Source organism: Ceratotherium simum, chromosome 15 (assembly GCF_057802395.1).
Source record: "Ceratotherium simum simum isolate JZ-2026a chromosome 15, ASM5780239v1, whole genome shotgun sequence".
Lineage (NCBI taxonomy): Eukaryota > Metazoa > Chordata > Mammalia > Perissodactyla > Rhinocerotidae > Ceratotherium > Ceratotherium simum.
The window spans coordinates 13,838,298-13,865,229 of record NC_141914.1 but is presented as its reverse complement, the minus strand read 5'-3'; the positions used below and the strand labels follow the sequence as shown (position 1 = coordinate 13,865,229).

The window sequence follows — 26,932 nt, the reverse complement described above, 5'->3', positions numbered from 1 at the left end:
ATAAGCACAGAGGAGCAGGGAAAAGAGAATATTTGAGCTGGAGATTTCCTGTCAGCTTTCCAGTTCCTGGCCAGCCCAGATGTACTTTCTGTCCTCTGGAAAGCTTTGCTTAAGCTAGCCCAAGTGAATTTCTATTTCTCAAAACTAAACAATGCTTACTAAGACAATGCTTATGGTTAAAAGTTCCTTATTTCCAATTGGAGGGATAATAGGGTAATAGAGATAACAGACTTACTATCGGAGCCACCACACTGTCCTACCCAAATGTTCCCTATTACAATTTTTTCTCTGTTAATAATTTAAATTAGAAAATTAAAAAGAAATCCACGCTCATTGTAAAAAAAAAAATCAATACAGAAGGATAGAAAGTTAAAGATGCATATCCCAAGTCTTGCTCTCTTCTGATGCCATTTTTCGGAAGTAAATTCCCGTTAACTGTTGCTGCAGATCCTTCCAGATTTAGGTATTAACAAACAAAAACATATTAATGTACATGTATATATTTCTTTGTATCTATCTATCTTAGTCCTATTTCAGTTTAAATACAATGTCTCTTGTTGATTCTTCTCCAGACATAGGAAACATCTGCTCAGGGTTCTCCTATATAAACCCTCCTGGGTCTGAGGCCAGCCATTAATTGTTTTTTAGTTTTCCTTTCTCGAGGTTAAGCATTCCCCATTCCATTACCTTTTCCCGCTTAATCTATTTAAAAATCATTTTTTTCTCTTTGTCATTACAAAAGAAAAACTGGTCTCTGAATTAAGTGCTCTAATAAAAAATTTTAAACATCTCTAATATTATATTTTTAATGCTGGCCAGCTCTGTATCAAAGTCTCACCATCTGTATAATGGGTGATTGGCTTCTCCAGTCAGTTCCGAGGCTAAATTTCGTTTGACATTCAGTTGATTACTCTCAGCTAATAAATATGATAGTCACGTATAGTGGGATGTCATCTCAGTTAATTCATTGTCTCTTTTTAAATTTATACTAAATAGAAACATGAGTTTCTTATTTACCAAGATGTGACTATTTTAAAGCCAGAGATGGAGAACAGCTTTTCTTGTCAGATGCTCCCCATTTCTCCACATTCCCCCCCAATCATCTAAATTACCCATTACATCCACATCTGAATACTTACAAACCTAGCGAAAGTTCTTTTTAAGAGTAGCTAATTAAAATATGTTTTATAGATTTGATATTTCTGAGATAACCAAATAGAAAAAATATCCCCCAGTGGCTTCTCCTTCAATTTTTTTTTTGTGTGTGTGAGGAGTACCAGCCCTGAGCTAACATCCAATGCCAATCCTCCTCCCTTTTTTTTGCTGAGGAAGACTGGCCCTGGGCTAACATCCATGCCCATCTTCCTCTACTTTATATGGGACACTGCCATAGCATGGCTTAACAAGCAGTGTGTTGGTGCGTGCCCAGCATCTGAAGCGGTAAACCCTGGGCCGCCACAGCAGAGCACACGCACTTAACCACTTGCACCACCGGGCTGGCCCCTCCTTCAATTATTTTTTAAACCTCTGTTTTAAAAATAATTTTTTTTGTGAGAAAGATTAGCCCTGAGCCAACATCTGTTGCCAATCCTCCTCTTTTTGCTGAGGAAGATTGGCCCTGGGCTAACATCCGTGCCCATCTTCCTCCACTTTACATGTGGGACACCACCACAGCATGGCTTGATAAGCAGTATGTAGGTCTGCACCTGGGATCTGAACCTGTGAACCCCAGGCCGCTGAAGCAGAGCGTGTGAACTTAAACCACTACACCACCAGGCTGGCCCCTTAAAAATAATTTTTAAAATATATCATACATACAAAAAAGTATATAAAACCTATCTGTAAAGTTTAAATAATAGTAAAATAAATATCTCTGTATCCACCACTCAGTGTTAGGAACAGGACATTACCAGCACGTTGGAGGCACCTGTCCCAATGTACCCCTTTTACTCTCTCCCAGAGGTAACCTCTGTCCTAAATTTTTATTCCCCTTGCTTTTCTTTGTAGTTTTGCCATCTAGATATCTATCCTTAAACATTATTATATTGTTTAGTTTCCCTAAATCTTAAACTTTATACCAATTGAATCATACTCATGAATTTGTCTGTGGCTTCAGCAAGATGATTTTGAGATTCATTCATGTTGATGAGTATAGGTAGAGTTCATTTATTTCATTGATGAATAACATTTCATTGTGTGAATATTCTACAATTTATTTGTCCATTATACTATTGATGAATTTGGAGTTGCTTCCAGTTTTTGCTATTATTGACAAGGCTCATGGACATTCTCAGATATTTGCCTAGCAGAGGGATTGCTTGCTTCTATCAAAAAAATTTTTTTTAACACAAAGGAAAGGTCCTTGCACATAGTGGTCCCTAAAAAATGCTTGAGTGAATTAATTTCAATAATTTGATGGTTGATTTAAAATCTTTTTAATACTTCCTAGCAAATATGTACTGAAGAACAAATATGAAGAATACATTTGCAGATGGAATGTCAGGTGAAGATTTAATAATTGTTTAATTTGATTTAACCGTTCCAGAAGGAACTACACCCTTGCTGAAGAAAACATGACACAACTAGAAAGGGATAGCTCATTTCCATCATGTGTGTTCCTTGCTAGGCAAGCTAGAACACATTTGCCCAGCTAAGCCCTCTTAAAACTTCTGAGACAAGGACAGATAGAAACAAATACAGTAAGCCAAATATTTGCCCAGCTGACTTTCTGTCAAGTTGGTCTCTATATGGGTGGCAGTCAATGTTCCCTTCTGGCCCTTCTATTACCATCCAAAACATTCCCATTCCCATCAAAAAGCATTCATTAAGCACTTAGTTATTCACTGTATTGCAAATGATGTCATAGTTGCAAAATGGATTAGTGCAAAAGGGCCGTATCCTTTGCTACTGAAGAAAGCTGAGTGACTTTGTTTAACCTAGTTATCTTATGTTAGGACTTGAGTTGTAATACCAATTCTTTCCATACAGTTTGAATGATTTATATGCCAACAAAGGCCTAGACATTAGGATCACAAGGGTAACTATGATAATGTCCCTGCAGTCACCTGTAGCCCCAGTGAGCCCTGAATTTACTCACCATCTTCCTCCTTCAACAGAAAATAGTAAAAAAGGTCAAGCATTTCCTGCCTTGGAATTAGGCAGGAATAATGAATCCATGTTCTCATGGCAGAGTTTTTTATTATGACACAGTTTTCTAGATTCCAGATTTGCTTGCCCTGACATCAGTGACCTATGTGATTTCCCTCCCTTTTCTTACCTGAATTCCTGACTTCCATAAGGTTGGCTTATTTCTTTTGTTTCTTAATAACCATTATTCTTTATTGCCCAAGTAACAAATGATCATTGCAGATGTAATTGGGGGTGTCCCAGTTTTCAGTCGAGGTGTGAATAACTGCCTGGAGCAGTGAACCACATTTCCAAGTATTCTATCTACCTACTTAGATTAGCAGGTTACCGAGAAATCCAATCTCTTTTTCCCTGACACATCTCCTCCCCAACATCCCTTTCATATTCCAAGGGCCAGTCCTGTTTGTTCCTGTCTTGTTGCCAGCTCTATTGCTCTTATATTTCTTACAATTAAACAATGCCTAAAACAATTCCTGTGGCTAAAAGTTCTTCTTTAAATCCAATTTGTAGAGACTTCTAGCTCAACGGTAATAGGAACCCTCTTACTAGAAGAGCGCCCTAGGTTAGCTGTCTTCTCCCATCTTTTTTCTTCTTTGTAATATCTATCTGCTAAGACATTACAGCTGCAGTGAGGTGTACTCAAATGTTTCCCATCATAATATTTTATTTAGCAACATTTTAAGTTAGAAAAATGAGAAGTAATATATGATTATCCTGTTAGAGTGGGGATTTGCACTCATCACCCTGATAGGATTCCCAATTAAACATGAACTTCAGATAAACAATGAATACTTTTCAGTATAAGTTTGTCCCAAATGAGACCAACTTATACTAGAAAAGTATTCATTGTTTACCTGAAATTCAAATTTAACTGGGCATCCTGTATTTTAGTTTTCTAAATCTGGCAACTCTACCCCTTGAGTTGGTGGACTTCACAACTGCCAGCAGATGTTGGTTGCTCTTTAAAAAGCCACTACCTCCTCTGACACCATTCTGCTGCTTTGTGGCTGGTGTTGCAGCAAAGTTGGAGGCAACCGGAAGTCTGGTAATCATTAAGAGTGGCTGGTGTCCAAGAGGATAAGGCTTAGGATGGACTTTATGCTCCAGTACCTTTTGCATCAGCCAGTGCAGATCATTGTCCAGTGACTCTTCAAGATTTCAGAGAAGGATCATCTTTCTCCCCAACACCTTCCTCGGTGCTCCACTAGGACCATGATGATCCATGGTAAAATTATCCCGAGGTTCTTGTACTCTAGCTTTTTAGATTCAGTCACATGATTACTTCAGGAAGACACAGCCTGCCTGTAGGAAGACTGATTTGGGACAGGTTCACTTATGCAGAACCTCCCTTCTGTCAGCCATGCCACTTGGTCCTGGCTTTTCTGCCCTCATGGTGACTTTATTTCTGTGGCTTTTTTGCCTTTCCTTGTCACTGGGCCTCTGTCAGGGTTATCCTAATCTATTCTAACAGACAGATTTCAATAATGTTGAATCTTGGGGCAAAATGGTTTGAGGTCCTGTACTCTTATATCCCAGGAAGCCTCTAATCTTATGCAGATAAGGTTCCCTAAAGCAATTTCAAAGATATCGATAATAGCAATTGTTTCTCTCCAAAAGGAAGGAAGGAAGGGCAGGAGAGGGCGAGAGGGAGAAATGAAGGAAGAGAGGGAGGGAAGGAAAGATGGAGGGAGGGAGGGAGGGAGGAGGGAGAGAGAAGAGGAAGAAGAAGAGGAAGAAAAAAACATACACATTTCCACCTCCCCATTGGGCATAAAAAAAGAAGAAAGAAAGAAAAAGTTTGAAGTTCACTGGACACAGTTAAATCATAAAATACAATACATTTTAAAATTAAAGGAAAATAAAGTAGCACTGATCCCCAAATCTAGCAATAATCCCTGTTAACATAACATCTTTGGTCTTCCAAAGATTTTTCTGTGCATGTTTGTGTGTGTGTGTGTGTGTGTGTATTTCTGTGGAAGGGTATTTATAATCACACACACAAATCGGTTCATACTCCACAGACTATTTTCAAATCTATTTTTTTTCCACTTAATAGTATATTATAAATATTTTTCCAAATCATTAAAAATACTTCTAAAATATCATTTTAATAGCTGTGAAATATGCCATTGATTGTAATGCTTTATTATATTTAACCAATCACCTATTTTGTACATTTATTTCCAATTAACTGCTTTGTGGCTAAATCTTTGCATACATCTTAAGTTATTTCCTTAGAATAAATTATCAGTATTAGAATTTCTGGAATGAGGTAAAGGATATTTTTTTCATACAGTTTAAAAATTGTTTTATTTTGAATAATTTCAGATTTACAGAAGAGTTGTAAAGAGTACTTGTACAGAAAGTTCCTGTCTACCCTTCAACCAGCTTCCCCTAATGTTAACGTCTTACGTAACCATAGCACATTTACCAATACTAAGAATTAACATTGGTAAATATTGAGCTACGGTATTAACATTTTTTTTCTGTTCCAGATTTCAATCCATAAAACTATGTTGCATTTAGTTGTCATGTCTCCTTAATCTTTTCCAAATTGCTTTCCAAACTCTTGACACCTTTGAAGAGTACCAATTAGCTATTTTATAGAATGTCCCTCGGTTTGTATTTGTCTGATGTTTTCTCATTATTAGATTGGTAATGTGACCATACGGTTTTAGGGTTTTTGACATATACATTAGAAGCCCTCTTGCCCAATATAAGTGACAGGCTAATTGAAAGAAGTTGTTTAAAGCAGGAAATCTTTTAAAATGATTCATGCATACCTTATTCATTATATTTGCTTTCTGTACCTTCACTTGCCAATATTTAAATATTGGGTCAAAGTTTTGTTTGTTTTGTTTTCTGATTTTAGTACGTTCTACTCATTGGAATTCTGAATCACATTTCTTTCATAAATCACAACTATAATGAATACATCATTTATTATTCTTGTTTCACTTTGTTTAAAATGGACACAGAACCTAAAGCACATGAAAAGCAGCTCTTCAAGATTTTTAGAATTTTCTTTTGGATTTGACTCACCCACATCTAATTTGACAGCAATTTTGTTTCCTTTTTTTAAAATTTATATTCATTGAGTCTTTTCAAAGCACTTGGTTTCCATTAAAAAAACAAATCATTTTTATTTCATCAGATTATATAATATTAATTAAATAACAATATAATAATGAATAGAACTGAAATAAGTTTAGGAAAAACGTAACTGACTCTTGGTAGATAAATCTTTTTTGTTACTACATATTGCAAAGCAGCTGTGCTTAGGTGAATTTGAGAGAAGCCCCCTAGCTTCAAGCATTCAGTGTGCAGAGGGTCAATGTGCTTTGTAGAGGGATTGATGAGTGCTGATTAATCCAGAACACTGGTTAAGAAGAGGCCAGTTAAGGGAGCTGCTGATGTATTGCCAAATTGCCTTCCAGTAAAGTTGTAACCTATTTATGCTTCCAATTATACGGTAGGAGAATTTGTTTCCCTACCCTTAATAACACCAAGACTAGTCTGTCAAACTTGAATATCAAACTAGCCTATATAGAAACAATCTATGTTGATAGTAGAAAATTATATCCTGGTGATTACTAACAAGACTGAATTTTCTTTTTTATCATTTTGCTTATGGATCCTTTGTATTCCTTTATTTTTTTACGATCTTGATGTATTTCTATACGGTTGGCAACTCAATTTACTGACCTGCCTTGATTTTAAGATTTCTAGATGGTGGCCTGCTTCAATTATCAGGTAACAATTGTTCTATTACCTGCTGTATTACTAATGTGGGACTGAACTATTTCCTGCCTCCCTCCAATCAGTCCCCGTCTGGTGACTCCCACCACGAACACTATAAGGGTCTCCTTTATTTAAAAAGCCAGAGACAAAAGGGGGGATCATCCACCAGTAGAAGGGGGACTCGGCATGGGGGTTAGAAGCCCTGCTACTTATACTCATATGATCTCCCACCTCATCCCTTGCCTCTCTAACATCCACTCCTACTGCTCTCCCTTTTGCTGGCTTTTGTACTGTTCATGGAACACACTGAGCACATTTCTACCCAGGGCCTTTCTGCTGGCTGTTCCCTTGGCCAGGAACAGTCTTGCCCCAGTTACCTGCATGGCTAGCTCCCGTACCACCTCCAAGTCTTTCCTCAGATGTCACCTTTGCTCTGGAGTCTACACTGACTGCCATACTTAAAACTGTACCTTACCATCCCCACCACTCTGCCTCCTCTTACTGTTTCTTTTTTTCTGTAGCATGTACCACTTTCCTTATTCTATATCATTTACTTATTTATCGCACATATTGCTTAATTCTGTCTCCCATTACTAGAATGAAAACTCCATACTACAGGAAGGGATCTCTGTCTGTTTTGTGTTCTGATATATTCCAACATCCCAGGACAGTGTCTGCATGTGGTAAGCACTCAATACATGTTTGTTAAATGAATGGATCAATTGAAAAAAAGGCCTTCAGATATGCAAAGGAGAGACACAAGAAAGGGAAGTCTCTACTAGGGTACTCTGTTTATCTGGGAAAACATAAGTGTGTTTTAATCAAAGTGTTGTGAAGATGTTGCTGCCCTCTTTGTTGACCATCCCCTAGGAGTGACTTTGGATCTTCAAGCTGCATAGAGCCATCCTTTGTAGCTCTTCAAATGGCCTGGTTCACTCATGCAAGCCTATGCTGGGTTATACAAAAAGTCACTCCATAATTAAAACCTCTCTAGATTAGAGATTCCCACACTCCAGTGCCAAATCATAACAGTTTTCACTGGTTTAAGGAATTTCTCTCAGATAATTCCTGATTGCTCAATACTGGGTGAACTAGTCAGCTCTTGCTGTTACAACAAAATACTATAGACTATGTGGTTTAAACAACAGACATGTATTTCTCACAGTTCTGGAGGCTAGGAAGTCTAAGATCAAGGTGTTGGCAAGGTAGGTTTCATTCTGAAGCCTCTTCTTTTGGCTTGGAGGTGGTTGCCACCTTGCTGTGTGCTCACATGACCTCCTCTTCGTGTACCAGAAGTGAGGAGAGCAAGATCTCTTATAAGGGCACTAATCCCATCATGAGAGCCCCACCCTTATGACCTCATCTAACCCTAATTACCTCTCAAAGGATCCATTTCCAAATACCATCACATTAAGGGTTAGAGCTTCAACACATTAATCTGGGGGGACACAAACATTCAGTCCATAACACTGGGTGATCAGGACCCTGAGTTCTGCAGCCCTGAGTATCAGAAGCTTTAGGGAACATTTCCTATAACCTTTTTTCATAGTTCACCAGCCAGATATCTGGCCTAAGGCAATAATCTTTTTACCCAACCCTTGAAGGGAAAAGCCAGAGAAATTACTGGAAGCAAAGGCACTGTTTGTCCTCATTTTCTTTCAATCCACTGAGACTATTATGATTTAAAAAAGAATTTAAGGAAGTTTTAAGGATGTTTTGTTTTAGACAATAATGAGAAACTAGAGGTTCCATTTTTGCTTTGGACATAGAAAGCCACAAAAAAGTCACCCCCATACTAACAACAGAAACAATCCAGATAGATAGTCTAAAAAAGCATATCTTTTCTTAAACCCATCAGAGAACGGAAGTTGCAAGGCAGCTAAGCAAACTGAATCTCAAAGAGTGACAAAGCCCTCTGAGGAGGGACAGGACACATAAAATCTTTCACCGTCAGTAGAGCATGAGAGGAAGAGGTGGCCTTCACGGAAGCAGGTGAGAGGAGATCAGCTAAAATGTCAACAGATTCCTACAGGCCAAGTGTGGGCTAGCATACCAGTTTAGAATAACCAGGACCCCTATTCACAAGGGGAGTTCACGGTCATTTGCAAACTCTTCTCCATGGCCTTACCCTGGACGCTCACAAGAAAAACTGGGGTCAGGATAGGAGACCACAGAGAGCTGCTCTTGGAGCCTCAGAAACAAGGGGAAGTTTGATTTCCATGGGACAGAGAGACAGGAACACTGAAAAGCCCCCTTCCCAAGGCCCACGTGCACAGACTCTGCCTACGCTGGGGCTGGACTAGGAGAATCAAGAACCACCCCAGTCCCAGCAGGAGCCCAGCACCAAATAATAAGCAACAGCAGCCTACTGCTGAGGCGGGGGCAAGAGCTCGGAGAGAAATGCTCTCTGAGGCGCAGGTGCACACGGACTGATGAAAGCTGGGGTGGAACCAGATCACTGAGAGAAGCCCTCCGGCACCCCCAGGCCTCACACTACGCACAAACCCACCACTGGAGGAACATGAAGACTTTGGTGTGCTGAGACGATGAGAGCAGCAATACAACTCCACCAGGACACTCAGATGGGTGTAGAAAGGTTGAGAGAGCACATAGCTGATATTAAGCCTTTTCAATCCTCCCTGCCTACACCCGGCTCAAGGCTTTTGATCTTAGAAAAATGAGTGTTGGAGATTTGTGGTAACTCCACTGTTGGCCACCATAAAGTAGTGAGTGTCTTCCCATAAAGTGGCCCAAGTGGTGAGATGGTGACTAGGAAAACAGAGGGTGCAGGGAAGGAGCAATTAAGTAATTATTCTGCTGCACTCATCTCTTTGGTCCTCAGTTTGACCATAAGCTGTAACATTCCATGATTCTAAATCAACCTTTGTGAGTGGTTATGTGTTCTGCCCACACGAAGGGAAAAATCTCATTTTGGTCCTATGCCTATGAGTTATGCCTGCAGTCCTCTGCCTGCTCCCACTCGTTGCTATGGTTGTTGTGGCTTGGTTTTGTATCCACCTCCTGGTCCTTGCACCAATATTCAGGCTAGTTCAGCCAGACTAAGTAGCTATGGCCAGTGTGAATTATAGGAAAATTCATTTATCATCATTTCCAGTGGGATAATTTTTTTCAAATATTACATACTGGAAAATGTGTGCAGGCAATTTGGCTTTATGGAACTTCTGCTAAGAAAATCAATATAACATAGACAATGTTAGATGTTAAGGTTATTTTTTTAAAAAAATATTTCCCTAGATTCTGCAGCACATTCTCTAGCAATTCATCTATGAATTCTGTAAACATTCACAAGAGGCTATAGAATAGTTGAAGAGACAATTCATTTTTCAAGCTTAAATTTACTTACACTACCTTCTTCTTAGAAGGGCCTCTACTTTGTATTCCGCATGTAAACATAATTGTAGAGTTAGGAAACACAAATTCAAATATGTTGATTACAATATAATTTCTATCACTTCATATATGAATTGCCCAAGATTTCAACTTCAAATTTAAATACAACACATATCTCAAAGAGAAAGAAAACAGTAAGATTCACTCACACTGTTCCTCACAATTTTAACTGAAAACATGTTGATTACTGAATCAAACTTGGAATTCAAGATTACCTCGAATGCATACAGATGCAATTTTTCTTAAAAAAGCAACAACCACCTCAAACAACTGTTTTCTACCTAAATAATGAGTAAAAAGCAACTGACAATTTTGTTGTTTATAAATTATAACATAGACCTGTTCTGTGAAAAGTAGAAAAAAATGCTTCAATCGCAACTCAAAAAGCTGGAAAAAGGTAACATAAGCAAGTTAACATTTCTTTTGTTTGTAGGTGATGATGGTCCTAAATAATAAAGGCAATTGCTACCTATATTATAGCTTTGGTGCAAGATTCTGGTGATTTGTCAGTAACCCAGGGAAAAGTCAGAAGGATAAAAGACAAAGAAAGGAGACCACAAGGCATCCCTTCTCTCTGTCCTTCTATCTTCAGATACAAGCTTTCACCAAACAGAAGTTGGTGGGATTATACACTCTTTCCCGTGTTCTCCTCAGGATAAGGATGGTATTTTTGTGTCAATTTTTTTTCTTTTTAAGATAATCCTGGATTTTCTTTTTAAGGTATTTTAATATGCAGAAAAATGTAGCGCACAGTTGGCTTGATTTGCTGGGGCCCACACAGTAGTTCAGAGCTAGCCCTTGTAACCAAGACCATTAGATTCAAAAATTTGTTTGCTACACACTTTGTGGATTAGTAGAACTTCAACTTTATTTCAGTGTAATTTGAACATCTAGCGAATTCTGTATATATTTTTTCTTAGGTTTTTTTTTCATTTTTATCATGCTTTCTTTTTGTTCTGAGCACAAGAGTAATACATGGTCATTATATAAAATCCAAATATTACAGAAGTATGTATCCCACAAGATTTCCCAAAGATATTAATAGTTTAGATCAGTGGACTTTTCATTATGTAGCTTAAAACAGTCGATTGACAGTCTATGCTACTGAGAAAGATCATACAGAAAATTAAAATGTAGTTAGGTTTCTCTGAAATTGCCACGAGATATGGGGTCCTAAAGTTTAATATATTTCTTTTAACCCTTCTCAGTCCTCATTCTGAGTCTCTTCTCTCCTCATTAATTATGATACCACCATTTTCAACCCAGTGTAAAGAATAGCTCCAGGCTCAGCTCAAAGATCCAATGATGCTGTCAGCAGTAGCCCAAAAGAAACTTATTTTGTTTTAATTTAGATCTTGGCTCATTAAAAATATCTTTAGTTTACTTTCCAAATGATGAACAAATATATAGAACAAAAAGAAGACATCAGAATTGAAAAAGTTTTGGTTTAATATCATTCATTTTAAATTTACTAAAGGTTAATTAAATATTTAAATAAATTATATTTAATAATTTTACTATATTGCTTATATACAGTAACACCTTACCTATCTGGAAATTAGTTAACTAGCAACCTCAACCAGCCAGAACATAGCTTGAAAGCAAAAATAAAACGAAAATAGATCATATGAACAAAAGTTCTTGCTCCTCATTTGTAGAAAGCCTTCTCAGCCCTCTCTCAAAATCAATCTGCTCTTATGTAGCACATAATTTTATAAAGTTTTATACAGCCTATGAATTTAATAAGCTTGGCTATCTGGTTTATAACCCTCTTCCAGGTTAGAAGAAACACCTTAGGGGAGGGGAGAGGTGGTTCTACATTCAAAGACATTGGCAACTGTGGGAACTAAGAACTGTGAACTTGAAAACAAAGGGAAAAGAGTCAAAATATCTATAAATAAAAGACCTAATTACTCAAAAATTTCAGTTTAGGTTTGGAGTAATAGGTCCTTGAGTGGTCCATCATAGACCCTAAGAACCACATAAACCTCCCCTACAAGCCACGGCCTTTATAGAACATTCATCAACATGATTATATTAACTGATATCTTGCTCTTTTTTGAGGGTAAAAGATCTCTTTCCAGCTCTCTCAACCCTCTCAGTGAGAGGTACCTACGGTCCTATTCTAGTCTCCTGGGGGCTAGGAGTGGATTGTCCACATTTCTGACCCTCTGGCCTCTTCCTGACCAACACCATTCCTCCTTCACATTCCTTGTCACTTAGAGCCCAGGTTATCTGGCTGTTAATATGATATGGTAGAAAGGACACTAACGTTTCATTCAAGCAGATACGGTTTTGAATCCAGCCCTGCCATGCACAAACTCTACAACCTGGGGCAAATTACTTGACTTCTGTGAACTTCCATTTAATCATCTATGAAATGAGGATGAGGATAATATCATAGGGGTATTCTGAAAATTGACTGTGAAAATGCCTAACCATGCATGGTGTATAATAAGTGTCCACTATACCATTATAAACTAGTTACTTTCACTCTCCTCTGCTGAATTTGTGATTATTCCATAATCATAGAAAGTTTTGGAACCTGGCTCACTGGCTTCCCTTTCTCCTCAGTCCCTGCCATCATCCACTCACTACGCCATTATTACTTCACTGTTTTTCAGCAGCCCATCGCCAGGGTCTGATGCACTATTAGTCAGATCTGTTTCATCTCACCATTTCCCAGGTCTGCTCTACCTCTGAAATCTTAAATTCCAAGTAATGCTCTTTCTGATTATTGTCTCCTTTTCCTCCACCCTCATTCTTTGCTTGCATCTGTATTTGCTTTCAGAAAGCATATAACCTCTAGTCCAATAATGGCTTAATTGTCTTCCATTATATAAAGTCCACTTTCTTACTTTTTTTCCTATCCGGTCTACACCTGGTGACCCAAGACTTCAAACACTCATGTAGTACTCTCTTCTCTCTTGCCCCTTGTCCTTCTAAAAACTCCTGATCTATGTACAATCTAGCTTTTCTGCTCATACAAGTCCTTTATCAGATATATTTGTTGCAAATATTTTCTCTCAATCTATGTCTTGCTTTTTCATTTTCTTACATAGTGCCTTTTGATGAGCAGAAGTTTTTAATTATAAAGTCTAATTATCAAATTTTCTTATATGGTTAGTGCTTTCTGTGTCCTAAAAAATCTTTGCCTCCTCCATAGTCATGAAGAATTTCTCATATATTTTCATTGGAAGTCATTTAGGTCAGAAATCCATCTCCAATTAATCATTGTGTATTGTGTGAAGTAGGGGGAAAGGTCCATTTTTTTTTTTTCATATAGATACCCAGTTGTTTTGGCACCATTTGTTGGAAAGACTTTTCTTCCCCCATTGAATTGTTTTGGCACCTTTACGGAAGATCAGTTGATCAAATGTATGTATCTCTTTGTGGATGCTCTATTCTATTACATTCATCTATTTGCCTATCTTTATGCCATTACCACTGTTAGAAAACACATCTCTAGGGATCTCTTGCATTTCTGCACGTCTTGTGAGCAGAGGTACTGATGGCCTTTGTTCTGGATATCTTTTCAAGGATATTTATATAGCAAACAATCTTGGAAAACAGAGATAGTGTCTCCCTCCAGAATAAAACGCAGGCTTATTTATTGTCCACTATAATAAATATAATAAAGATAATGTCTCCCTACTAGGCAAAGGTCTGGCAGGCTTACTGCCTATTATAAAAAGATTTGGGTTCCCTAACTCAGGGTTCCTCTCCTGTAATGCACTGTACTGTGTGTGCAGTTATCATCTGATCCTCCTGTGTCCTCCTGTGGGAACCGGTGCTCAGTGAACTGGAACTGATGCTGATACTCTGGCTATGGCTATCCATGAGTAATAAAGTCCTTTATCTCTGACCCTAGAGTGTTTTGTCTTCTGCCAGCATCCTTGAAACTGTGGCAGGCTATGGGGTCCAGCATATGCTCTGCCTTGGTGAATATTCCATGTGTATTTGTAAAGAATGTATGTTCTCCCAATGTTGGATATCGTGTTCTATAAAATCAATTAGTTTAAGTTGGTAACTACTATTGTTCCAATCTTCCAAATGTTTACTTTTTTTTCATCTAGTTCTATCAATGACTTAAGGAGAAGTTTTAGAATCTCACACTCTAATTTGTCTATTTCTATTTCATTTTGTCAGTATTTGCTTCATGCATTTCAAACTTCTGTTATTAGGTGCATACACATTAACAACTGTTATGTCTTTTTAGTGAATTGATTCCTTTTTAATATGAAATGTCTCTCTATATTTATGGTAATGCTTCTTGTCCCAGCGTCTATTTTGTCTGCTAACAATATAGCCACTTAAACTTCAGTTTACCATGTTTTCATGGTATTTCTTTTCTCATTATTTTACTTTTAATTCTGTGTCTACTTATTTCAATGACATTTTCTTTAAATATATATATATATATATAATTATTATTATTTTTTTGCAGGGAAAGATTTGCCCTGAGCTAACATTTGTTGCCAACCTTCCTCTCTCTTTTTTGTTCCCTCCCAAAGTCTCCAGTGCATGGTTGTATATCCTAGTTGTAAGTCCTTCTAGTACTTCTACGTGAGCTGCTGCCACAGCATGGCAACTGACAGACGGGTGGTGTGGTTCCATGACCAGGAAACGAACCCAGGCCACCAAAGCAGAGTGCTGCACTTTAACCACTAGGCCATCATGTTAAATATATATATAATTATAGATAATATATATAATACAATAGAATAGAATAGATTTTGATCTTACTTTTTTATTGTGTTTGACAATCTCTGCTTTTTAAGTTCAGTGCTACTATATTTAATACAATTATTGATACTTTGGTGTTTAAGTCTCCCATTCATTTTTCATTTTCTATTTATTCCATTTGTTCTTTGTTCATTTTTTTCCTTCTTTCCCTTTTTTGGGATTAATTTAGTATTTATAAGTATTCCATTGTATCTCTTCTCTTGGCTTTTCACTGTAACTCTTTCTTTTTTGTGTGTATGTGGTTTCTTTAGGGTTTACTATGTGCATCCTTAACATCAGTCTACTTGGATTAATATAATATCATGGGATATCTAATTACAGAATATTATACCTGTATTTACTCCCTTCCAGATTATTGTGCCATTGTCCTCATCCATTTTACTTTTACATTTATGAGATTCCTCACAATTCATATTACTTGTTCTTTTAAAAAGTAAATTATCTTTTAAAGATACTAAGAAACAAGTACAAAAATGTTATATTTTTACCTGAATATTAACCATTTCTAGTGCTCTTCATTCTTTGGTATGTCTGAGTTTTCATCCGATCTCATTTCACTTCAGCCTAAGAAACTTCCTTTGTGATTTCTTGTAGTACAGATTTACTGATAAAAAAGTTTTTATTAGCTTTTATTTGAAAATGTATTTATTTTGCCTTCATTTTTGAAGGATTTTTTTGGAGAACATGAAATTCTAGACTGATAGTTGTTTATTTCAGTGCTTTACAGATTCCATTCTCTTGTCTTCTGGCTTACACTGGACCTAAGGAGAGGTCAGCGATCATTCCTATTGCTATTCTTCTGTATGTCTTTTGTTTCTTGATTGCCTCTAACATTTTCTCTTTATGTTTCGTTTTTAGCCTTTTGACTATTATTGGTTTATTGAGTTTCGTGGCTTTGTAGGTTGATTTTTAAATTAAATTTGGGAAAATTCTGGTCATTATTTATTCAAATATTTTTCTGTCCATTCTCTTTATCTTCTTCTGATTACTTATATGCCAGACTTCTTGATAATCTTCCATAGGTCATTGTCTTGTTTTGTTTTGCTTTTTTTATTCGCTCCTTTTCCTTTGTGTCCTTCAGTTTGGCTGTTTTCTATCGACTTGTGTTCAAGTTTACTGGTGTTTTTTCCTGCAGAGTCCAATCTGCTATTAAGACCAGCTAGCAATTTTCTCCCTATTATATATATGTACTTTTGAGATCTAAAATTAATTTCAGTATTTTTTAGAGTTTCCATTTATCTCTTGAGATCTTCTATCTCTCCATTCATTATGTCCTCATTTTTCTTTTAATCTTCGAACATATTTATACTTGTTTTAAAATCCTTGTTTGGTCATTCTAACATCTTTGTAATCTCTCTTCTGTTTCCACTGCTTTTTTTTGGAGGAGTGGGAGTCATGTGTCACATTTTCCTGCTGCATCACAAGTATTATAATTTTTGATTGCATGCTTAATGTTGTGGAAGATACATTGTGGAGAATCTGGATTATGTTTTTTTTCTTTAAAGAGTGTTGATTTAAATTTAAATTTTGGGGAGACACTACTCAACTCAGTAAGGGGCCTAATATTTCTTTGGACAAGATTAATCCTTTACTGCACAGATATGTTTTGCAAATATATTCTAGGAAGGGCTTGCCTTTTCATTTTTACACCAGTGTCTTTTGAAGAGCAAAATTTTTAATTTTGATAAAGTCCAACTTAGTGATTTATTGCTTTTATAGTTTGTCCTTTCTGCGTTGTGTTTAAAAAATATATATCAAACTCAAGATCAATTTCATTTTTCTCCTATAATCTTCTAGAATTTTTCCAGATTTAGGTCTATGAATCATTTTAAGTTAATTTTTGTATACTGTGAGGTAAGAATAGAGGCTTGTTTTTGTTTATTTTGTATATAGTTAGCCAATTGTTCTAGCACCATTTGTTGAAAATATTATTCTTTTCTCCTGTAATTAAAAATTGGTAATTTACTGCGTTCTGTTGTTGATCTATTTTTTTATCTTTTTTTTTTTTTTTTTTTTATTGCAGTAACATTGGTTTATAACATTGCAAAAATTTCAGGTGTACATCATTGTACTTCTATTTCTGCATGGACTACATCATGTTCACCACCAAAATACTAATTACAACCCATCACCAAATCCACTCAGAACCCATAAATGTGACTTTATTTGGCAATAGAGTTTATGCAGATGTAATCTAGTTAAGATAAGACCATATTTGATTAAAGCGGGCCCTAAATCTAATATGACTGCTGTTCGTATAAGAAGAGGGAAATTTGGACACAGCAACAAGCACACAGGAGAGAAAGCCATATGAAGACAGAAGCAGAGAATGCAGTGATCCATCTACAAGCCAAGGAATGCCCAAAATGCCAAGAAACGCTAGAATCTAGAAGAAGCAAAGAAGGATTTTTCTCTACAGCCTTTGGAGGGATCATGACAACACCTTGGACTTCTAGCCTCCAGAACTGTGGGAGAATCGATTTCTGTTGTTTTAAGCCACCCAGTTTGTGGTACTTTGTCACAGCAGCCCTAGAAACTAATAGGGATACCTAAGTATTTACACAGGAGAAATAAAAGCATGTATCCCCACAAATACTTACACAAATGTGCATAGTAGCTTTATTTGTAATGGCCCCAAACTGGAAACAACACAAACGTCTATCAACAGGTGAATGGATAAACAAATCTTGGTATAACCACACAATGGAATACTACTCAGAAATAAAAATGAATAAACTATTGATACATGCAACGACATCGATGAATCTTAAAATAATTATGCTGAGTGAAAAAAGCCAGAAATAAAAGGGTACATATTGTACGGTTCCATTTATATAAAATTCTAGGCAATCCAAACTAATCTATCATGATAGAAAGCAGATCAGTGGTAGCCTGGGGATGCACAGGGAGGGTGGAGAGGGATAGGAGGAAATACAAAGGGATGTGAAGAAATTTTTGTGGGTAATGGAAAAAGTTCATTATCTTGATTTGTGGTGATGGTTTCATGGCTGTATACATATGTCAAAGCTCATTAAATTATACACTTTAAAATGTGCAGTTTATTGTATATCAATTAAACTTCAATAAAGCTAAAAAAAATGAAAAAAAAATAAAAATAAAAAATAAATAAATAAAAAATAAAGAGTGTTGACCCCTTGAGGGGTGAGTTAATTTACTGGCAACTTTGCTTTCTAAATATTTACTTTTTGTTTTAGACTTTATTGAGATGGATCTAGAGCAATCCTTACTTTAGGATTGGAAAAGCCCTACTCCTAAGTGTGGCCTTTCTGAGACCTCAAAACGCCCAGAGTGTTCAACAATGGCTCACTACTTCTGTTGGTCTGAACTGCAATTATCTTCCAGTATTATGCAATTTTGATATCTAAGGATCCCAGTACTTGTTCTTTGCTAGGTTTAATTTACTCTCTTCTTGTGCTCGTGCTGCTTAGAATACAGCCAAAGATTGAAGGGGAACTCTGCAAATTTTTACACCTCTATCTCTACATAGTTCCCTGCTCTCTGGTAGCCTGACTGACTAATTCTAGCCACTTCAGAATCTGTAAATTTTAATGTCTCTTCTCACCAGCAAGATACCTTCTCTCTATGTGGGCTCTACGAATCTGTATTAGAGTTTGGCAAGTGTCCTCAGCCAGAAGCCTGGAGGGAATGTAAGCTTATGTCATCTATTTCCTTTCTCTCTAGGATCACAGCTCTCTCTCTCACCTAACGCCAGAGAAAAAAATTGCTTCATATATTTTTCTAGTTTAATAGGTATTTACAGTGGAGAATATGTCCAATACCCCTTACTCTGTAACTGCTGGGACCAGAAGTCAGTTCTTTTCTTAACTCCTGGATTCTATTCTTAACTCCCAAATTTATCCCTTTCTTTTTATGCCCACAGCCACTACCACACTTCCAGGCTCATCAGAACTTGCATCACCAGGAATACTGCAGTAGGCTCCCAATTTGTCTTTTTATCACTAGTTTCATTTTCCTGCTATATAGTCTTCAAATTTCTATCAGAATAATCCTTCCAAAATATGAGTCTGATCATCTAAGTCTCTCCTTAAAGTCTCCAATGGCACCTAATAGCCTTCAGGAGAAATGTCAAACTCTTAATCCTGTCATTCAAAATTCTTCATTGTCTGGTCTATGCTTACCTCTCCATCATTAAATACCTTGCCATTCTGCCACCTGCACCCCATTATAATGCCAAACCAAACTCCTTTGAGTTCCTAGAATTCTCTATGCCCTTCCGTCTTCTCTAGCTGGCTAACTTCTCTTTATTCTTTGGAAATAGTCTGTTTTGGGGAAACTTTTCCTACCCCTTATCCCAAATCATACATCTCTGCTTTGAATTAGGTGCACCATCTCTGAGCTCCTACAGTACCTGGTGGTGATGTACAGCATAGTTATTGTAAAGTTGCTCTATAACTTTTAATTCTCTTGTTTATCTCTTATACTATAGTGTAAGTTCATCAACAAAAGGAATTTTCCTTTCATTGAGGTACTCAATAATTGTTTATTGAAAGAATGAATAGAGCATGATCCAATAGTTGCTCACAATAAAGATTATGGATCACTAAACAGATTTTAAATTATATTCCATATACTCTATTTAAGAAGGCAGGAAAGTATGTAATATGGCTTAAAAATGCTTCTTTCCAAAACACTTAACATTTTAAACATGATGCCTATCCTCAGCAATGCAGAAAAACTTGTTATCCAGAATAATACAAGTTAGGAAAGTTTGCTATGATTTGTTATTAGCTCTGTATTTTTAGCAACAAAGACAACGATTTTTTTAAATATACGGAGTAAAAATAAATAAGAAAAAATTAGGTTATCAGGCAAAATTACAAACTACTGTCTAAAATATAGAACAGAAGGGAATAGGACAGATTTCTCCTGAAGAAATCTGTCGAAATTTCTCTTCACCTAAATGCATCTCCTTCAAGACAGGCAGGTTCCTGCCTTTTTGACCAGGGACCAGCAAGTCTTGGCCCATTAACTGCTACTTCTGTTGTATAAGTTAATAAGAGTCTCCATTTGTTATTTGCCATGACCTGGTGCCTTTACTAATATCAACAAACTGAGAAATGAAGCAATTTGCCTCAGGCTAAACAGCTTAGAGCTAGTAAACCAGTATTTAACCTCAGGCCCGTGTGACTAAAGCCTGCAAGTATCGCACGAAGCACCCGGAATACCAGAACCCTTTCTGTTTCCATGCTGTAGACTATTGTTAACCTAGACACTATCCTACTCTTGGCGATAACCATGGATCACAAACACAGAACCTAACGTAAGTATTGTTGCTACCTGTTTTAGAACAAAGCTTTTCTACTGGTGAATAAGACCTCCATCACTATTTCAGTTTTCTTATCTGTAACATTTTATTGATAATTATTCCTTATGGGAAGAATAAAAATTGTTTGTAATAAAAGTAATGTCTGGTATTTGTAAAATTTTATAAGACATTTATAATAAAAACAAATATCTTATAAACTCCTTTGAGCTGCTTGAAGAGATGTGTAATATGAAGGCAAGTTATTAGTGGTTGAAATGTGTTTTCCACAAATCCCACCAGTTGTTTTAAACGCAGTCTCACGGTAACAGTTTGTTCAGCCAAGATTAACATAAGCCAATATACACATTTGTAGAAAAATTCAACCCAATCACTTTGAGAAACACTGACATATTTTAGATCAAAATGCCAACAACTCTAATTTTCTTAATTATTAGTTTCAAAAATGACATCTTTTAGAGAAAAACTGTCCTTAAAAACACTTCTATGCCCTTGTGTTACATCTATTATACCAGATATTGAGTTACATAAATGGGCAAAAATAAGAAAAGCAACTAATCTCAATAGTTATAGCTCATGTTTTTCTTTTAGTTGACATATGAAGCAAGTTGTCTTAAAGGTCATTAGCCATGTGTTCTGCAGATAAACCTCAAAACTGTTGCTGTTTAACTTGGCAGGGCTGTAAAATATTAGAAAGCTGTGATTGAAATTCTGTAAGTCTCTATAAAGCCATAAAACGTTAAAACTTCAAGCTAAGACAGGACTTGTTCATGTTTTTATTTTGTAAAATCAAACAATAGCAACTGTGGCTCTTTTTACCTCCGCAAATACAGGTACGCATATCCCTTTCTTGATCTAGAGAAACATATCTACACCTATATACCAGATAAGAATTCAATGTGTATTTGCAATTTTTATTGGGACTTTGGGAGAATGGGGAGAAAGTCATCAGAAATATTCCTATTATATTACTTTACTTTTTAGTCAGAAGATTAAGGAAAAAAGTAAGAGACTATAAGGGTAGATGAGTAAGTTTTAACGAAACATTTTAGAGATAAATAATAGGCAGGGACTAGCTAAAAATTATTACAATTTCAGATGCTAGCTGCATGAAAAATTTAAACTACAATATTTCAGCAAGTCAATTAAAGAATTTTAGGAGTTGTATATGCTGACGGGTAGGAGAAAGAACTTTAGGAAGAAATCAATAGATCAAATAGATCAGCATAAAACACACACTGGAATTTGGAGTGTGGAATTTGGAACCTGGAAATTGGATGGAATTTTCTTATTCCGTCACAACTTGGTGCAATGTTTCAGACACATAGTTCTTTCAGTTCCATGGGCCTGGGACACAGTCTCCCTTCTTTCTGAATACCCACAGCCTCTTGATTCTTCAACATCAGGGTCACATATCATCCAATCTTTCATTTAAACAACCATATTGCTTCTAGTCTATACCATTTATTTGTACTGCCTTTTGGCCATTCCTGAACTATTATCACAAAATGCAATTTAATTCTTAAGATTTTCAGGGCAGAAACCAAATCCTTTGCTGCTTGGTATGTCCCCATATGCCTAGCAGACTATAGGCACTTTAAAATTCACTGAAACCTGTCAGGTAAACATGGCTGATTGAACAAATGCATTCATCTCCAAATGTGTTCATCCGTCCCAAATTTCCAGAAAAATTACAAAACAGGCATAAAAAAGGTACTGATTTATACAATACAAGACAATTAGAATGGGAGAGAAGACAGCAATGAAAAGAAACATAAAAATTGGGGAAAATCTGGCAGATGGATGGAAGAAACACTTAATAGGGCAGGGGAAGATAAATATTAAAAGCAAGCAGAGGGAGATAATAAAGTGCAAACTTATTCATTTGTAAAATTATGGAAAGGCTCAGACATTGGAGGTACCAGTTAATCAGAAGGAGGGGTGCTATGGTCTGAATGATTGTGTCCTCCCAAAATTCACCTAATCCCCAAGGTAATGTTATCAAGAAGTGGGGGTTTTGGAAAGTGATTAGTTTATGAGGGTGAAGCCCCCATGAATGGGATTAGTGCCACTAAAAAAGTTCCTAGGCAGCTCTCTTGCCTCTTTCACCATGTGAGGACACAATGAGAAATCTGTAACCCAGAAGAGGGCTCTCACCAGAACCTGACCATGCTGGCACCCTACCTCCAGAACCCATGCTGGCGCCTAGCCTCCAGAACTGTGAGCAATAAATTTCTGCTATTTATAAGCCACCCAGTCTATGGTATTTTGTTATATCAGCCCGAATGACAAGGGGTACGATGGGGACTAAAAATGAATGAATTGGTTTAAGACATGATTTAGGATTAGACATCTAATCTAAAATTTAACCATAAGGACTCTAGGCTTGTGGTTGTCAGGCACAAAGATGGATGTGGGTAAACTGGTTAATTCAAAGCAGAATTGATTAAGTGAAAGTATATACAATGAATGATGAGAACACACCCCTCCCCTTCCCCTGCTCAAATCCCAGAAAATCAGCAGTTAACTCCTCCCCGAGGCAAGAATCAGGAGGATCCTTCTCTGAGGAAATTGAAGAGCCACAGAGAAAATAACCATAGATATTGACTTTTTTGTATGACCTAGCAAAAATGCTAGCTGGCCACCCAATCCCCAAGTGAAGCGCACACTCTGAACAAGCCTCGTCTATTCATGGAATTTCTATAAGTCTTATAGTACATCACTTTCAAACATGAATGAGTCATCAAGGATCACCTGCCAGTGCAGGAATTCCTCCAACGTGAAAGAGAGCAAAAGAAAGAAAAAGAACTTGATGAAAATAAAAGCAATGCAGGAATCAGAAGAAAAATTAAAAAAAAATTATGATTCACACCCTCAGAGAGATGAAATGATGCTATTATCATGAAATAAGAACTAGATGCTAAAAAATTAAATGATTGAAAATTAAGAATGAAGTCTTAAAAATTAAAAACATGATACTTGAAATAAGAAAAATATGCAGTATACTGGTTGGAAAATAAAGTCAAGGAAATATCTCAGAAAATATAATAAAAGGGTAAAAGGAGAGAAAAGATAAGAAAAATCAGGGATCAATCCAGTAGGTTTTTTTTTTTTTTTTTTTGGTGAGAAAGATTAGCCTTGAGCTAAGATCTGTGCCTATCTTCTGCTATTTTATATGTGGGACATCTGCCACAGCACGGCTTGATAAGCAGTGCATAGATCCATGCCTGGGATCCAAACCTGCGAACCCTGGCCTGCGGTAGTGAAGCTCACGAACTTAACCACTACACCACCAGGCTGGCCCCTCAATCCAGTAGTTTTAATGTTTGAATAATAGATGGTCCAGAAAGAGAGTATAGAGAAAATGGAAAGAAAAATTCTTAATTCAATAATACAAGAAAATTTCCATTAATGAAAGATATGAATCTCCAGATTGAAAGTGCCTCTTGAGGTTCCAGGATAATTAGTTTAAAAAAGAAGAAGAAGAAAGTTAGATAGATCCAAACCAAGGTACTTCCTCATGAAATTCAGACCACCAGGGTAATGAGAAAATCCTAAAATTCTCCACAGAAGAAAAGAAAACAAGTTGAATACAAATTATCAGGATTAACAGTGACATCAGATTTTTCAACAGCCATCAAAGCAGGAATGCCTTAAAAACTCTGACGAAAATGATTTTCAACCCTTATACTCTATCCACAGACAAATTATAAAGAAATTATGAGAACAGCATAATGTCACTTTCAAACATGTAAGATCTAAAAACTTTTACTTCCCATTCTTTAATTTTTAGGCCAATCCTCTAAAATAAGGGGTTAATTCAAGGAAAATAAGAAGACATGGAATCTGGAAACAAGAGATCCAACACTAGAGAGAAGAGAAAGCAGATCTCAAGACGATGGCAAAGGCAAGTGCCAGGATGAGAGCTGTGCAGAAAACCTAGAGAGCAACAGGTTAAAATGGTTCAGAGTGACTTCAGGAAAAGCATAGAACTGACAGATATTTTAAAAACGAGTTTTGACGATGTGGAAAAGTGAAACAAGAGCCTTTTGGAAGTTGTGAGAAAAATAAGCAATGGATAATAAAGAAAACTTAAAATTGTAAAAACAAAAGTGAAGAAATTGTTAACTCTAGGGGGAAAATGAAATTTGATTAGAAAAAAATGTAATAGTGCATGATCTGGCACAAACATTACTGTAGATACTAAATACTGACAATAAAAAGTTATAATATTTTTAATTTTGTGGGATGGGGAGGGAGAAAGCAGGGTAAGACTGCTACTGTCTCCAAATATGAGGAAGTTAAGAACTAATGTTTAACTTGATAAATCAAGACATAACCAATTAGGCATATTTTTCAATGTGAAGTTAAGTGCCATAAAAAAAGAGCCACAAGGTTGAAAGTGACTATCTTTGGTTGTAGGATGGGTTGGAGGCAGGGGATCCCTGTTTCCCTTATAAGCCTTTAAACTCTGCATACAGGACTGTGATAAATATGAAAATTAACAATTACTTTTTGGAGTTTGAGATTTACCTTATTTCCAATGAGAAGGCTCGATCTATTTTACCTTGGTGCTTAAAGTGTCCAAATGTCTCTGGTACCCGTAATGGTCCTCGGAGAAAATAAGAGCACCCTGTCTCCTTTCACCCTGAAATGTTACCTGGAGTGGAAACTACAGGCTTCCATAGTACCTGCATACTATGATCTCAAATATCACCCCAGAGAAATATTCTTCCAAATATTTTCTGTAAAGGCAGCATTGATGTTAAGAGCGGCAAGGCTAAGGCTCCCTGTTGGGAGGAATCTTTATTTCCCGCTCCTCTAGTTTCCGGAAGGAAGGCTTTTCTCTTAACGCTTCCGTTATTCTCTACCCCCTCATTGGCTCCTGTCTCAGCAAGGAGGAAGGACTTCATCTTATTGGTGGACTTGAGGGAGGGGCGAAACTGGGCTTGCCTGGGTCTGCTCCTTCCGCTCATCTTGGGAGTGCTCACGCTTGAGGGTGTGCAAGTCGAGGCCTGCTCCTCCTGCCCGCCAGGTAGAGTCTGTCTTTTACCGGGGAGGCTCCTGAGTGGGGAAGTCTGGCCGTCTATCCAGTGCTGCCCCTTAACTGTGTGGGGTTAGTCTGCCCAGGCCTAAGTTCACATTAGGAAGTCCACTGTTGCTCCATATACCTCTACTCAGGCTTTCAGTAGCAGTAAAGGTGACATTTTGGTTCCGTTAGCCAGCTATCCTGTTGTCCTTAGTTGTTATTTATAGGGCTGAATCTAATTCAACATTAACTCTATCAGGTATCTGCCTGTGGTGCCTTTGGTTTTCTCAGTTCTGTGGGATTTTCTGTGGTCAACCTGGTGGCAGTGTATAAACACCGTTTACCTAAATTCTAATTTAATGGCCTTAACTTCTTCTTTGCATTATTGGTGTAATAAGTCAACTATGTAATGAGAAAAATGAAGAGATTAAGTTAAATTTCCTTGATTTGCAAGCTACCCACATTGAAAATATAAATAAAAGTTGTTAGTTGAGATATAGAATATAGGAATATGAAGATTCAGTAAAGTGGAAAGTTAATGAAAATAATGTATACTTTCCAAGAGAATGAGTTCAACTCATATTAGAAAATTGATTTATACAACAAATGTGCTTTGTAATTATTGAGTAACTTGTGCGTACCAGGCAATGTTTGTATGCTGGGGATACAATAGTCAACAAAACAGAAGAACAAGCCTACCCTTGTGGAAATTTCTTTCTTTCTTTTTTCTTCAGCTTTATTGAGATATAATTGACAAATAAGATGACTTTCTAAGGGGCAAGACAGATAATGAAACATAAATAGGTAAAATATATGTATGTTAGAAGGTGATGAGTGTTTTGAAGAAAAAAATCAAGTAGGAAAGGTGAACATGGAGTGTTGAGGTTGAGGATGAGAATTGCAGTTTTAAAATAGTGCATCATTTGAGTAAAGACATGGAGGATGTAGATGCAACAAATCATATTATCATCACCTTCCAACCTGCTATTTATGTTACTCACTAAGGGAGTGAGAGAGATAGAGAAGGGGTTAAAAGACTGAGCTAGGGACACTCCAAGAGTAAGTGTTGGAGATGAAGAAGAAACAAGGCAGTTTGTAGGAAATGTGGAAGCACCATCAGAGGCCCATTACCATCTAGGCATGGGGAAATAGAGGAAGGCTCACGAAGACTTAATGAAGCTGTTAACTGAACTTGGCATGACAGAATAAGCAGCACATTAATGGGCAGAGTATTTTAGACAGGTCAAAGTGAGCACAAAGGCAATGACGTGGCGGAAGTGAAAGAAAATCAGATTTGGAGATTGATGACTATTTGAGTGTTCCTGGAAGGAGGGTTGGTTGTGGTAGGGGCCAGGAGCAAGGTTTGCTGGGGGGAATTGGGAGAAGAAAGATGAAAATTGGAAGCTGAAAAGATGACCATCTATAAAGAGCTGGGGATGCCATGATTCCTAATCAGGTGTGTGAACATTATTATGGAGACAATAAAGAGCCATCAAAGCCAGGGTAATGATGTTTTAGTAATGTTACTCTGGTGACCCTGTAGTTTTGAAGTT

The 26,932-nt window shown here is 36.9% G+C and overlaps 1 long non-coding RNA gene across 1 annotated transcript in view; it reads left to right on the top strand.

Annotated features, from left to right (window-relative positions):
* The window catches only part of LOC147915125 (uncharacterized), a 58,187-nt gene extending 40,022 nt beyond the window's left edge, over positions 1 to 18,165 (top strand). The window contains exon 4 of the long non-coding RNA XR_015554430.1: positions 17,069 to 18,165. This is a non-coding gene — a long non-coding RNA (uncharacterized LOC147915125). The remainder of the gene's footprint in view (positions 1 to 17,068) is intronic.
* The last annotated feature ends 8,767 nt before the right edge of the window (positions 18,166 to 26,932 follow it).